Source organism: Meles meles, chromosome 18, assembly GCF_922984935.1.
Source record: "Meles meles chromosome 18, mMelMel3.1 paternal haplotype, whole genome shotgun sequence".
NCBI classification, from domain to species: Eukaryota; Metazoa; Chordata; class Mammalia; order Carnivora; family Mustelidae; genus Meles; species Meles meles.
Genome location: NC_060083.1, coordinates 37,822,314 through 37,837,624, shown reverse-complemented (window position 1 = coordinate 37,837,624; position 15,311 = coordinate 37,822,314).

Genomic DNA, 15,311 nt, shown 5'->3' with positions numbered 1-15,311 from the left:
AAGTCCTGAGATCCCATGCTTCTCATTTTTGTTGAATTTGTTGATAGGAGGGTGCTTCAAGAAGCTATAGTTTCTTTTTTCATGTTTTTTTGGCTAAAACCTGACTCTCTGTGTGATATGTAGAACCTGGGGCACTTGTCAGTTTTTTTTTTTTTTTTCAGGGCTCTGACCACCGGCATTGCCCACCAGCCTTGCTCAGCAGACCCCCTGAGAAAGGAGCCTGGGGGCGATGGTTGGGGGGCAGAACTCATTGTCTCAGTATCTGTGCTGGTGTGCCTTCAAGTCCTGGTTGTGCCGTTTCTAACTTATGTGTTCCTTGCTGCATTTCTAGAAAGCATTCGGATATGGCATGAGAAACAAATACTGATCAGCAGTTTAAATAAGGGATAAGAACATTTGGACAAAGGGGAAAGAAGGCAGGACAGTAAGATAAAGCTGAGTGGGAATGCTGACCATAGAGTCTGTGTACAGCTTTCTGGCTCTAGGGAGTTCATTTACATCCTTCAGCTCTCTTTTAAAGACCGTGGAGAGGGGGTACCTGGATGGCTCAGTCAGTTAAGCGTCCGACTCTTGATTTCAGCTCAGGTCATGATCTCAGGGTCATGAGCTCGAGCCCTATGTGGGGCTCTATCCATGCTGGGCGTGGAGCCTGCTGAAGATTCTCTTTCTCCCTTTCCCTCTGCCCCTCTCCCCTGTAAAAGATGGGAACCAAAACTTACCTTAAAAAGTCATGAGAGGGGCGCCTGGGTGGCTCAGTGGGTTAAAGCCTCTGCCTTCAGCTCAGGTCATGATCTCAGGGTCCTGGGATCGAGTCCCACATCGGGCTATCTGCTAGGCAAGGAGCCTGCTTCCTCCTCTCTCTCTCCCATTCTCTCTCTCTGTGCCTGCCTCTCTGCCTACTTGTGATCTCTCTCTGTCAAATAAATAAAATCTTAAAAAAAAAGTCATGAGAATTACACTAGAAAGCACTATATTAATGAATTATTAATATTTTAACAGAGATTTGGCTGAGAGATAGAGAGCACAAAAAGGCAGAGAGGCAGGCAGCAGACAGAGGGAGAAGCAGATTCTGCACTGAGCAGGGAGCCCGATGCGGGGCTTGATCCCAGGATCCTGAGATCGTGACCTGAGCCGAAGGCAGCTGCTTAACCAACTGAGCCATGCAGATGCCCCAAAATAACTCTGTCTATGGACTTTCAAATGTTACCTGTGCCACAAAGAGGTGAATTGGCTTTCCTCCCTCACTGTGAGAGAAGCCAGTTTTGTTCCTATTTGCCCATTCATTTCAATATTCTTCATCTTTTTTTTTTTAAGATTTATTTGACAGACAGAGGTCACAAGTAGGCAGAGAGGCAGGCAGGGAGAGAGAGGGAGAAGCAGGCTCCTCGCTGAGCAGAGCGCCTGATGCGGGGCTCGATCCCAGGAACCTGAGATCATGACCTGAGCCGAAGGCAGAGGCTTAACCCACTGAGGCACCCAGGTGCCCCAATATTCTTCATCTTTAAGTGTGTCTGTTCTTTGGTTTGTTTTCTGGAACCAGGTGTCACCTCTTACTGGTTTCCTCATTTGGTAATGAACTCAATAAAATCCTTAACATATATTTATTTAATGCCGGTAAGAGAGTCCTGGTTTTACTGTTTTGGGGGAGGGGGGCAGGGGGCGGAAATGATCCTTTATCACTTCCTCATTATCAGTGAATCCTTCCACCTGTCTCACACCCTGCTCTATTTCACATGTGTCTCTCCTTTGGATCATGTCCCACAGAGTCAAAGACAGACCATTCTATGCCAGATTGAGGGAGGGTTGTCTGTGGGACACAACATCTTTTATAAAATACTTGTGGGGGTGCCACGTGCAGGAGGGGCTGAGCCATTCATGTTTCCTCTGGCCGCTGTCAGTCAGAGGGAGACAGGTTTTGGCTCCACAGAAAGATGGACTCCTAGATGAGCTAATCATCACCATTGTCCAGAGGCAAAATGGCTGCCTTGGGAGTAGAGAGTTTTTGTGGTTGGGGTTGGGCAGGTAGGTTTGGGTGGTTTTTGGTGGGATGTTCTACCCGCATTTAAGGATAAATGATTGGTTGGAAGTTTTAGGCCCCTTCTAGTCTTGTGGATTAATAAGTCAAATATCTAAAGATAGAAAGACACCTCTTTGCTTTTCCCATTTCTAGCCCTGTCTTGCCTTCCCTACAAAATTCCAGATTCCTTCTTCCTTCTCCTCTAGACCTGTTTCCAGCTTCTCAGTCATTCTGTCCATTCCCCCCCTCAATCCTGAGTTGCTTTGGGGGAGAGGCCCTGCTTTCTCTTTATTAGCTTAGCTTCCCCTGGCCACCTACCAGGCGGAGGCGGGATGGAACATTTAGAATCTTTGTCCTCTGGGCCTGGAGGCTTTCAGTTCTCAGGTTGCATTTAACAAAGATGTCAAGGTGTCACTGGTAAGTGGCTGAGAGACACCGTGGATGGGGCGTTACTGCCTGACCCTCTTTGGGGCTGCAATCTAGCAAAACTCGGAGGGTCTAATTAATGCCATCCACATCTTGTCTAATGTCATCATAAATCTGCCTGTGATGGCTTCTCATGGGCGTTTTCTGACTCTCGGTGCTAAGCTTCAGAAGTCACGATCACTGCTTCCCAGGCATGTCATCATTTTGCAGGTTATAATTTGCAAAACGAGAGAGACCTATTAGCATGGGGCCAGTTCAGGCGGCACCAGCGACTTCATTATACACCACACACCTTGCAGCTTTGTAATTATGCAGTTAAAAAAATGAAAAAGGATCGCCAAAGGCAGTCACTTGACATAGATATACAGTTCCAGGCCACAAGAATCATTGATATAATTCTGTTTTGCCTCCCTTTATTAAAAAAAAAGTGGAGGGGCGCCTGGGTGGCTCAGTGGATTAAGCCGCTGCCTTCGGCTCAGGTCATGATCTCAGGGTTCTGGGATCGAGTCCCGCATCGGGCTCTCTGCTCTGCGGGGAGCCTGCTTCCTCCTCTCTCTCTGCCTGCCTCTCTGCCTACTTGTGATCTCTCTCTCTGTCAAATAAATAAATAAAATCTTTAAAAAAAAAAAGTGGATTTAAAAAATCAGTGAGCTCTGTCTGGGTATAGCAGGCCACCCCTTATCTTCAGGGGATATGTTCCAAGCCCCCTCATGGATGCCCGAACTTAGGGATACAGACAATGTTTTTTCCTATGCAGACCTAGAATAAAGTTTAATTTATCATTTATGGAGCTTCAGCACCATAACTAATAATAAAATAGAACAATTATAACACTATGCCTTAATAAAAGTTAAATGAATGTGGTCACTCTCTCAAAATATCTTCCTGTCCTGTCCTGTCCTCACCCTTCTTCCTATGATGACGTGAGATGATAAAATGTCCACGTGAGGAGATGGAGTGAGGTGAGTGATGTAGGCAGGTGACATGGCCTCAGGCTACTGCTGACCTGATGCTAAATCAGAAGGAGGGTCATCTGCTTCTGGACCACAATTTACTATAGGTACTGAAACCACAGATAAGGGGAGGACCACTGTACATAGAAATCCCAATGCAGTTTCAATGCCTGGACTTTATAGGTTAACATAGGTAGTATCTTGGGTCTTTTAAAAAAATTTTTATTTAAATTCTAGTTAGTTAATATATAGTACAATATTGGTTTCAGGAGTAGTATCTTGAATCTTAAAGGGTAATTTGTTTGATGCCTAGATGACTCAGTCAGTTAAGAGGTTGCCTTCAGATCAGGTCATGATCCTGGGGTCCTGGGATCGAACACCACATCGGGCTCCTTGCTGGGCAGGAAGCTCGCTTCTCCCTCTCCCTCTGTCCTTCCCTCCACTCCTGTTCTTTCTCTCTCTCTTAAGTAAATAAACAAAATTTTAAAAAAATGTTCATTTGCTGCTCTTGCTGCAATGGAAGTTGAACCCTCTCTTCATTTATTATTGGGGATCATTATTCTTTCAAGATGCTGTGGACATAGATTGTGTTGCAGATTCAAAAGGTGATAGTGAGCTATGCCCTTGACCAGGGGCAGGCTGCTGGTTCTGAGTCCTCCCTGGGGGCAAGTATGGGACTCTGTCCCTAAATCCCAACTTGTGAGCTTGAGCCCCGTAGCGCAGCACTGTACGGCCCCAGATCACTAGCATGCCATTGAGTCAACCAGAAAGACACTTGGCCAGCAATCCCACAGGCAGCTGACTGTCTTTCCTCATCACCTTATTCCCTCTGGAACCCTTGTGTCAGCAGCCCAGGGTTCATGGCCAATGGGGAGTCTGCTTTACTGAGTCTTCAAAGCCAGAGGTTCTGCCTTCCTTCTTTCCTCTGACTCTTTTCCAGAAACTCATGTTTCTATCAAGTCCCAGTCCCTGGATACCTTTCCTTAATCTACTGTTTATTCCATCATGTCTCATTACACCTCAGCTACAATTAGAAAAGTCACTGGGAGGTTTCTTCTCCCAGGAGATGGGTATTAAGTCTTTTCTTGTGACTTCTGGCTATTTCAACAAATTGAGAAAATTGCTGGCTCAAAGGGTATTCATACTTTAAAACTCTTCTCCTTCTTTTCTTTTTTAAATGAGTGTTCAACTTAAATCATATAAAAAAGAATCATTTTCACGCCTTACGGAGACCTAAAAAGAAAATACTATGCCTTTTTTTTCCTTTGCAATTCAAGTATATATTTATCTCCTCAGGGGTCATGATTCTGAAAACGCTCAAGGCAAATGGGATTCGTATGAACTGTTATTCACTATGAGTTTACATGATCATCTCTGAGCTTAGATTTTAGCTTAATTTCTCTCTGATGGTCATTCAGTGAGTGCCCCTAGTGATCTGCTCCCAGGGCTCACGGTCAAGTAGTAAATGATCTGCCAAGTTGCCCTTTCATTTACTAAACACTTGATATTCAGTGTGTAAAAACCATTCAAGGCAAAGAACTGTTCTGGAAGGCAACAGATCATACCCAGTTTCTATCTGATAAACTCAGATGTCTGCTGGTTGGATGTTCTGGAATGGAATGTGTGAACAATGGGGTGGCAGGGAACCTGGGTTTTAGGCCTGACTGTGCTGCTAGCTTGGGTTACACTCAATATCTGTACATATTTGACATACATCCAGCTTCCTTCCACTTGGCCATGGCAGACACTGCTAACCGATTAGGGTTACTAGAGATGAAAACCGTTTGCTCCTCCAGCTCAAAGCAATCACTTCCTGTCCAAAATTCTGTAGTTGTGTATGATGTATAATCAATGCCCATTGTTTTTTGTTTTCTTTTTTTTGAAAAAGACAAACTAACAGAAAAATGCTGTTTCCTCCCATCTGAAGAACTTTGAATTTCCAAGAGCCACAATTCTGATGGGATCTTCATGGGATGTACTTGGAACCTCAGGAACTTGGATCCTGGGGAGGTGCCGGAAGTCAGGACTGAATAAGATAGAAGCTGATAGTCTGTTGACTCCCCTCTGCTGTCCCAGAGATTCTGAAAAGACCCTAGGCTAGGTTCTAAGCCTTCCAGGCTCAGTCTGTGAGGAGTCCAGCTTGTTTGGGTGCCCAGTGGGAGACGCTCCTTGTCTGAGCCTCAGGAAATTCTGAAATGGCCCTGTGATCAGTTTCAGGTCTCCAGTCACTATCAGAGAGCAGTCCAGGCTGCCCAGGCATGTGGAGAGAGACATGACCACCTGTGCCTCCAAAGCCAGGTCTGTAGACCTCAGTCATGGGTATGGATCCTAACACAGCCCTGGGACTCGGTTCTAGCCCCTCTCAACCATGGTCCAGGGCTAGTTCTGCCCACCCAGGGACCTAGCCAAGTCAGGAGCCTTCCCAGAGATGTGGTGGGAACCATACTCATCTATGCAGCTGGTAATAGGTGAGCTGTCTAAGGACCCACCTGTGGATACTTGTCCCCGCACCACCTTAATCAACAAGATACTGGAGGCAGTGCCATCTACCCAGGGACTGAACAGGACTCATGCCATCTTGAGCCTCTAGTACCAAGACTGCCCAGTGCAGAACCCACTGCAGACATAAGTCAGCCCCAGCCTTCCATGACTGTGATTCTAGAAGTAATCTCATCAGCCTGGGGAACTGACAGAAGGCCTTTACCTGCTAAGACTAATCTGTAAAGACTGAGAGGTATTTGTTCTTTCAAACGCATAGGCACCAATGCAAGACTACAAGACTACATGGATCATGAAGCATCAAGCAAATATGACACCATCAAAGGAAACTAATAAAACTCCAGAACTGGGGATGCAAAAATTAGCTCATGCATGTATTAACTAATATTTGACAAAAGTTATGGTTATATGGTTAACGAATATTTGACAAAGGAGTCAAGAATAGTCAATGTGAAGGTATAATCTTTTCAGGAAATGGTGTTGAGAAAACTGGATATTGACATGTAAGAGAATGAAATTAGACCTGTCTCTTACACTGCTTACAAAAATTAACATGAAGTGGATTAAAGACTTAAACATAAGGAGAGCCTGGGTGGCTCAGTTGGTTAAGTACCTGGCTCTTGATTTCAGCTCAGGTAATGATCTCAAGGTTGTGAGACTGGGCCCCACATTGGGCTCCACACTTGGTGTGGAGCTTGCTTAAGATTTTTCTCTCTCTCTCTCTTTCCCTATATAGGTGGGAAAAAAACTTCTGCAAAGTGGGAAAAAATTTTCTATAAACTTCTGCACAGCATAAAAGCCAACAAAATAAAAAGGCAACCTATGGAATGAAAGAAAATATTTGCAAACCATCTATCTGATAAGGGGTTAGTATCTAAAATATATATGGCATGCATGCAACCAATTAAAACATGGGTAAAAAACTTGAATAGTATTTTTTCCAAAAAAAGATGTACAAATGGCCAACAGGCACATGAAAATCTATTGGACATCAGTAATTATCAGAGAAATGCAGAGCAAGACCACAATGAGCTATCACCTCACCCTTGTTAAGATGGCCAAGATCAAAAAGACAGGAAATAAGAAGTGTTGGTGAGGATGTGGAGAAAACAGAACCCTCCTGCACTATTGGGAACATAAATTGATGTGAACACTATGGAAAACGGTATGAGTTTTCTCAAAAAATTAAAACTGGAACTACCCTATGAGTCAGCAATTCTTCTGTGTATATATCCAAAGGAAATGTAATTTCTGTCTTGAAGACATATCTGCAGTCCATGTTCATTAAAGCATTGTTTACAATGGCCAAGATACGGAAACAACCCAAGTGTCTGTGATGAATATATGGAAAAAGAAAAGGTCACACACACACACACACACACACACACACACACACACACACGGACAGTCATAGTGGGATGTTATTTGGCCATAAAAAAGAAGGAAGTACTTCTTAAGGGCATTCATGCTAAAGGAAGTAAATAGGACAGAAAAAGAAAAATACTGTATGATTTCAGTTATATGGAGAACCTGAAACAAATAAAGTCAGAGGAACAGAGGATCGATGGGATGCGTAGTTGCCAAGGGATGAGTGGGGGCAGGGTGGTTGGAGGAAATGGATGAAGGGGAGTCGAAGGGTACAAACTTCCAGTTATAAAATAAGTAAGTTCTGAGATGTAATGTACAACAGTATTGTATTGTATATTTGAAAGTAGCTAAGAGATTAGATCTAAGTGTTCTTACCACAGGCAAAAAAGGAAACTATGTTGATGATGGATGTGTTAATTAACCTTATTATTGTAACCATTTTGAAATACATACATACATCAAATCATCATGTTGTACACCTTAAACTTACATAATGTTATATGTCAATAAAGCTGGGAAAAAAAAAAGATGGGGGAAGACAGAGGCCAGGGACACGGATGAAACTACAGCGAACAGATTCAAATAAGGGTGACTTAGAGATCCAACCCCTATGTTGAAATGGCTGTGAAACATTCGAGCTTGATAGAGCAGGTGGTAGAACTCAGTTTCGTGGGCCTGTGAGCAGAAGAAGGCCAAGGATATTCAAATGGGCAAGGTGCCCATTTTCACCTGCCTTCAGGGTTTTCAGCCAGTGAGCAAGGGACACAAAGAAGAGGGTTTAGCTGCCGGGGGAAAAGAGCTTGAAAATACAAGTCAGATGGCAGAGCCGTAGCCACAGAGGGTGGGCTAGAGTCGAGATGGGGAACTAGAAAGGAAAAATTGCAATCTTGTGTGAATGCAGGAACTCAGGGCTTACCGCCAGCACACTCAACCCTCGGGCCAGGACAGAGAGGCTAAACTTGATGTTAAACGCTACAGGGAGGGTCCGAAAAAGCTGGGGTTGCTGTCACCATCCTTGGCAAGGATTTCATAGCCCTCATATCCCGGGAGTGTGTGCTCATAAAACCAAGGATCCGCCTGACTTGCAAACACTTCTACAGTGTAGCCAACTCTCTCAAAGTACCTGAACAAAAGTGCTCCGTTCTGGGAGTACAGGGTCTTCCCCAAGCTATTCTGGAGATGCTGAATCTGAGGACATGAAGTCTTATACGTCTTGTCAGAACAATTCATTGATTGATTTTGGGTAGGAAATTGAGTCCAGTAGAAAGTGTGTGTCGTGGTTTTCTTTCCCCAGATGTCCCTTGATGTGCTCTGGGGACTGAGCTCAACTGAAGGTCTCCAACTGAAGTCGGGGCTGTCTGGAAAACATACACAGCTTGACATGCTCTTCTGTAATCATTGCCACTGTCCCCCATGGTGGCCCAGTTTGGGAAAGGACTCTTCCTTCTTTAGACCCAGTTTGGTGCTGTCCCTTCGGGGTCTGTTTGCAAAGTCTGATCTGCTTATACTTGGGGTTTAGGTTTCAGTTCTGCCCTTCCTTGGCGCCATGAGTCTCAGTCTGGGCTGCATTTCATAATTGCACAAAAAAATTTAAAAAACAATCTTATGGGGTGCCTGGGTGGTGCAGTCGTTTAAGCATTGACTCTTGGTTTTGGCTCCGGTCGTGATCTCAGGGTGATGAGTTCAAGCCCCGAGTCAGGCTCTGCACTCAACATGGAGTCTGCTTAAGACTTTTTCCTCTTCTCTGCCCCTGCCCCCTGCTCTCTCTCAAATGAATAAATAAATCTTAAAAAGAAAACAATTTTATGGTTGAAGTAATCTCTTATTATCAACCCTCCAACTTCTATAATTTGATTAATGAGAGCCCCAGGGAATTAATTTTTAACAAGCAATAATATGAAACATTTTATTTCCCAAGTATTGTCAATGAGCATTTCTTCTTTTCCCTTCCCATTGCTTTATTTTCATATTCCTTCCTTTCTAACGGGGTTTCCCTTTCATTGTTTAGTGAGTATGAAGTCCAGAAAGTCCTTAACAGGAAAGTATCAAGTGAATATGCATGTTAATGTTACTAATTAATATAATAAACAAGTTAGGGGCACCTGGCTGGCTCAGTTAGTAGAGAGTGCACCTCTTGATCTTGGGGTTGTAAGTTTGATCCCCACGTTGGGTGTAGAGATTACTTAAAAATAAAAATCTTAAAAAAATTGTAATAAGCAAATTAACATAGGCATTGAAAAATAGCTTTTCTGCAAAGAGAGTAGAGACAAACATTTGTTAATTAATTGAAAATAAAACCATTAAAATGGATGCCTGTACATTTGTAGCAATTAATGTTCAGTTTTACAAGCTTGCATGAAGCAGTTTATTTTAAAAAAGGGATTTATTTATTTATTTATATAAGAGATAGAGCTCACATATGAATGGGAGGGGAGGAGCAGAGAGGGAGGGAGAGGGAGAATCTTAAGCAGGCTCCATGCTCAGTGTGGAGCCCAGTTCAGGGCTTGATCTCATGACCCTGAGATCATGATCCGAGCCAAAATCAAGAGCGTGATGCTTAACCTACTGAGACATCGAGGTGCCCCTTAAAAAAAGTTTTTAAATGCATTTTTTCTGCACTTTGACATTTAAGAACAACAAATAAACAAAAAAGCCAACACCTGGGCCTATCCCACGGGTTCTGATATAATTCATCTGTGATGGGGCTGACCATTGGTGTGCTTTTTTTAAAGCTTCCCAGATAACTCTAATGTGTACTAGGGTTGAAAATCCTGTTGAGAATCTCTGGGATAGTTACTAGGCTCTAAAAACAGTGGTTGGGGCTCATGGGTGGCTCAGTCATTAAGCGTCTGCCTTTGGCTCAGGTCATGATTCTAGGATCATGGGATCAAGACCTGCATTGGGCTCCCTGCACCTCGGGAAGACTGCTTCTCCCTCTCCCACTCCCCCTGTTTGTGTTCCCTCTTTCTCTGTGTCTTCCTCTGTCAAGTAAATAAATAAAAATCTTAAAAAAAAATGGTTAGTTTTGACAAGGGCTGAGTTAATTATATGATGAAAAGAATGTGTTAAAAGGGGCATTGACCCCTATAGTCTGACCATCTTAAAATGGCTAGGGACCCATTTAAAACAGGCAAACTTACCAGAACAGACAGCTTTGTCTTGTTCTCCCACAATGGCTGAGTGGTGGAGAAGAGAATGTGGTGCAATTATACTAGGCCATGAAATAGAGGAATCTGCTGTAAGATAGCTAATTAATTTCCACATTTCTCCTTCTTGTTCCAAATCAACATTTAATCACCTTTTTTTATAGTACTTTATTGAGGAAAAATTTACATACCAAAAATGCACACTTTTTGTTTATTTTTATTACTATTTTTTAAAGATTTTATTTATTTATTTATTTATTTATTTATTTATTTATTTATTTGACAGAGAGAGAGATCACAAGTAGGCAGAGAGGCAGGCAGAGAGAGAGGGGGAAGAAGGCTCCCCGACGAGCAGAGAGCCCGACGCGGGGCTCGATCCCAGGACCCCGGGATCACGACCTGAGCCAAAGGCAGAGACCCCAACCCACTAAACCACACAGGTGCCCCTGTTGTTATTTTTTAAAAGAGATAAAAGTTTCTTGAATATGCTGCAAGGGAGTAGCAGATAGGACAGCAAAGGGAATAGCAGGTAGGACAGCAAAGGGAAGACTGCCACACACAATTTGATTGCACAGGTAAATGAATATTTACAATGTGACCACCACTCAGATCAAGGTAAAGAACCTTTCTAACACCCCAGAAATTTCCCTTGTGCCCCTTTCCAGTTGATAAGATATCCAGAAGTAACCACTCTTCTAATGAACACCTGTTGTTATTTGAATTGGTTTTCCCCTATAAGGCAAGGTGTTGTTTTCTCTGGCTGCTCAAGAATATTTGTCTTTAGTTTTCAGAAATTTAATCATGATATTTCTTAGAGTGGCTTTCTTGTGGTTTATTCTGTTTGGGTTTCACTCAGCTTCTTGAATCTGCAGGTTGATAGCTTTAATCAATTTTGGAAAATTCTTGGCTATTATCTCTTCAAACATTTTGAACATCCCAATGTTCTCTCTTCTCTCTTTCTGCGGTTCTGATTACATATGACATTGTCCTACAGTTCTCTGATGTCTTTTTCTCCCTTCCACCCCCCTATTATTTTTTCTTCTCTTTGCTTCAGCTTGGATGATTTCTACGGACCTGTCTTTAAGTTCATTAATCCTGTCTTCTGCCTTGTACAATCTGTTATGAAGCCCATCCACTAAGTTAACTCACATATTTTATTTTTCAGTTTGGTTATTTTTTGGGTTTGTTTAGCTATGGAAATTGTCCATATTTTTATCCAGTTTGTTGGTTTTTCTTTTAATTTATCTACCATATGTATAATAGTTATTTTAAAAAAATTTTCTTATTCTAATATCTCAGTCATTTGTGGGTTTACTTGTGTTGGTTGCTTTTTCCCATGATGGTGGGATGCATTATATAAAAGAAGATAGTGGAATCTGATAATATTTTCCTCCAGAAGGAAATTGCTTTTTCCTCCATCAGGCAGCTAGGTAAAAGACTGATCTCTTTTATTTACTCAGGAGATGAGTTGGGTTGGGGCTCATTTGTTGCTTAATTAGCTTCAGGTCTTCTTTGGTTTCAGGTGACTTAACAATGGGATCAATCTCTCCTTTCAGCATAGTTTTGGGATATAAATACTGTAAGTTCATGAAATATCTTTCCATGTTTTCCAGTCTAGCCCTTGCTCCTGCACCAACACTTCCTTCGCTAAATTCCCATGGAGGGAATTGTCTGGCATAAAGAACTAGCTTAGCATTTGGAATTTCTTCATATTCCAATATGCTCTATTAGCTCTCAGATGACATTTGACTGCTTCTTCTAATTATTTTTACCCCAGCAAATCCCTCAATCTCTGGCAAATCTGATCCTCTCCTGCCCTGCCCTGCCTTGACTTAGTCAATGCCTCTGGAGACAAAAAGTGATTACCAGTTTTTACTCATCTACTAAGGGCTTGTCCTTCTCTAGAATTTAATTCATTTGGACTTTATGCATTCATGGCTTTTTGATGGTTTTAAAGAGTGTTTTCCTATCGTTATGGTAAAATCAATGGTTTTTTTACATCCTACCCATCTGTGTTGGCAAAAATTTTGGCTAAAGACCAGTGGGAATTCTCTTTTTCTTTACAGGCCTCAAATTAAGTATAGATTCTTGAAATAAGGCAGTAAGTGAATGGTTCAGAACTCTAAGATAGAGCAATTCATTATAAGTGTTTTGAAATACTTTCTTCATTTTTTGCTTAAGATTATGTTAAATAATCAGAATTTGGCCACAATGTATTCTCAGCTCTTTGTGGGTATGATCTTGCCTTGAACTGTTTGTAGTATCTGAACAGAGTTGGAGAGCATCCTATTCTTAGTTTCTTTTATGAGGGTGACATAGAAGGAGGGTAGTTGTGTAGACATGAGTAAATCATTGCTGCTTCTTCATGTCACCTGCCTATTATATACCCTGGGTGATTGGCAACGATGTCATCCAATTATAGATTTTCCTTTTCCTTTTGGTATTGAGAGTTGATATTTCTAAATTCTCTATCAGAGATTTTACAAAAAAATTAATAAGTTCACAGAAGAAAAACTATTGAACTTACAGGTATCATTTCACTTCCCTGTTGTAATTTACATACATTCATCTTTTGATCATCTAATGAATATTTACCCTGTTCACCGAGAGAAGAAATACTGTCTTTGTGGCAAGGAGCCAAAGCTTCCTGAAGGTTCCCTATGTTGTCATTAGCTACTGTCTGGATCTTAGTAGACTCTAAGTTCCTTGAAGTCAAGAGCTGGGTTTGGTTTGCTCTTACATTCCCTGTGTTTGAGTAGGGACTCAATACATATCTATTGAGTAAGTGAATTGTCGAGAGACTAATTTTAATGTCCAGGAATAGCATTACATATGAAATAGAGTTATCAGGAGTTATATAAAACATGCAAAATTCAAGTCCAGACAAAGGGCACCTGAAGAAATGAACCAAGAGGCTATGTACACTATCTACCCCAGAGGATTATTGTGCATGGACTTTCTGACTTGATGACCAAATCCTATGCAGGTCTTTTTTGCAATATGCTGGGGGCAATGGAACTAGTGAACCATGGCCCAGCATGTGTGAAAATGGTGACAAGGAGGAAGAAGTTTCTTCTGAAGAGCGATGAAAATTTATGTGGCTGGGTGGGTCCCAGGGGGTTAAGGTTAAGCCCATGAAATTTGTAGATTTTAGGGTTCCCTGGTAAAAACACAGGTATGTGTACACAAATGGCCTAGGGCTGTCTTATAAAGAGGTTTGCCTTTCAAGACAATGAAGAGCTAGGCTGTTTGTTTGTTTGTTTGTTTGTTTATTTATTTTGAGAGAGAAAGAGCAAGTGTGTAGGGCAGGGTCAGGGGGAGTGGCAAAGGGAGAGGGAGAGAAAGAATCCTCAAGCTAACTCCCCCACTGAGTGCCGACCTTGACTGGGGGCTCCATCTCACGACCCTGAGACCATGACCTAAGTCTAAATCAAGAGTCAGATGCTTTACTGACTGAGCCACCAGATGCTGTTTATCTATTATTTTTTTTAGAGTTTTTTTTTTTCTTTTCAGCGTAACAGAATTCATTGTTTTTGCACCACACCCAGTGCTCCATGCAATGCATGCCCTCCATAATACCCACCACCTGGCTCCCCCAACCTCCCACCCCCTGCCCCTTCAAAACCCTCAGGTTGTTTTTCAGAGTCCATAGTCTCTCATGCTATTTATTTTTTTTAAGGAACTAACAGAAAAAGGAAAAATTGGTCAGGAGATGAATGAAGTGATTAATAGTCAGGGTTAATTCTGGGGACTCTTCTGGGTTGTTCCCAAGGGAATGTCAGGACATGGATCTTTCTGCCTCAGGAGGGAGCTATTTTCAGTGTGAACTCCAGGCAAGAAGAAACAGCCCACATAGAGAACTGAATGCTTATGTTTTCCCAAGATTCATATGTGGAATCCTTAATCCCAATTGTGATGGTATTTGGAGGTAGGTTCTTGGAGAGATAATCAGATCATGAGTGTGGAGTGCTCATGAATGGAATTAGTGCACTTAGAAGAAGAGACATGGAGAGGTGATCTCTCTCTCTCTCTCCTTCATGTAAGAACACATCAAGAAGGCAGTTGCCTACGAGGCCGGAAGAGGCTCTGCCCCAAATCCGACCATGCTGCCACCCTGCTCTTAGACTTCTGGCCCCCAAGAATAATGAGAAAGAAATTCCTGTCTATGACCCTCCTCATGCCCTGAGTAAATGAGGGAGACAAAGGGCAAGACCTACATCAGCACAGAGTCCTTGGGTTGGAGCCACTGCCAAGAGCAGACATGGCTATCAGATGGCAGCGTGATCTGGGGGACAGAAAAACCTTTCCCAGCTGCCAGTTAATAAAGACCCTGTCGAACTGATGTTTGAGATATGTTTTTACTTATTCAAGGTATGTCTCAAGAGCAACAAGAATCTCCACCATTGTAACATATACTTTTCTCCATAAGTATAACTGAAAAATTTCGGTGACTCTTAACAAAAATAATTCATGGCTCACTCATTGAACAATTTTCACACTGGCTGTAATAGATCCTAAAGCAGTTTTACAAATTGCATTTTTGTTTTTATAGAGAAGGCATAAATAGAGCCCTTCAGAGTCTAGATGCTACCGAACTTGACATTCTCCCATAAACGTATCCAGTGTTTTGATCTCTGATAAGAACCAGTACTTTCTCAGCTGTTTTCACTTTTTCTTCATTTTTATTATCATCAGCAGCAGCTGGCTGACTTTCTTTTGGGAGGTACTTTTCATACAGAAACAAAACTTGAGTCACTTCCTAAACGTTATGGCATATAAGACAACAGAGGAGAGAATGACCGAATTTTGTTGAGATGCAGAATGAGGGACTGGTTAGGGTTATTCACAGCTATGTGGATGACTTGTTTCAGACCACCGATCCCAAGAATATAGGAATGCAAA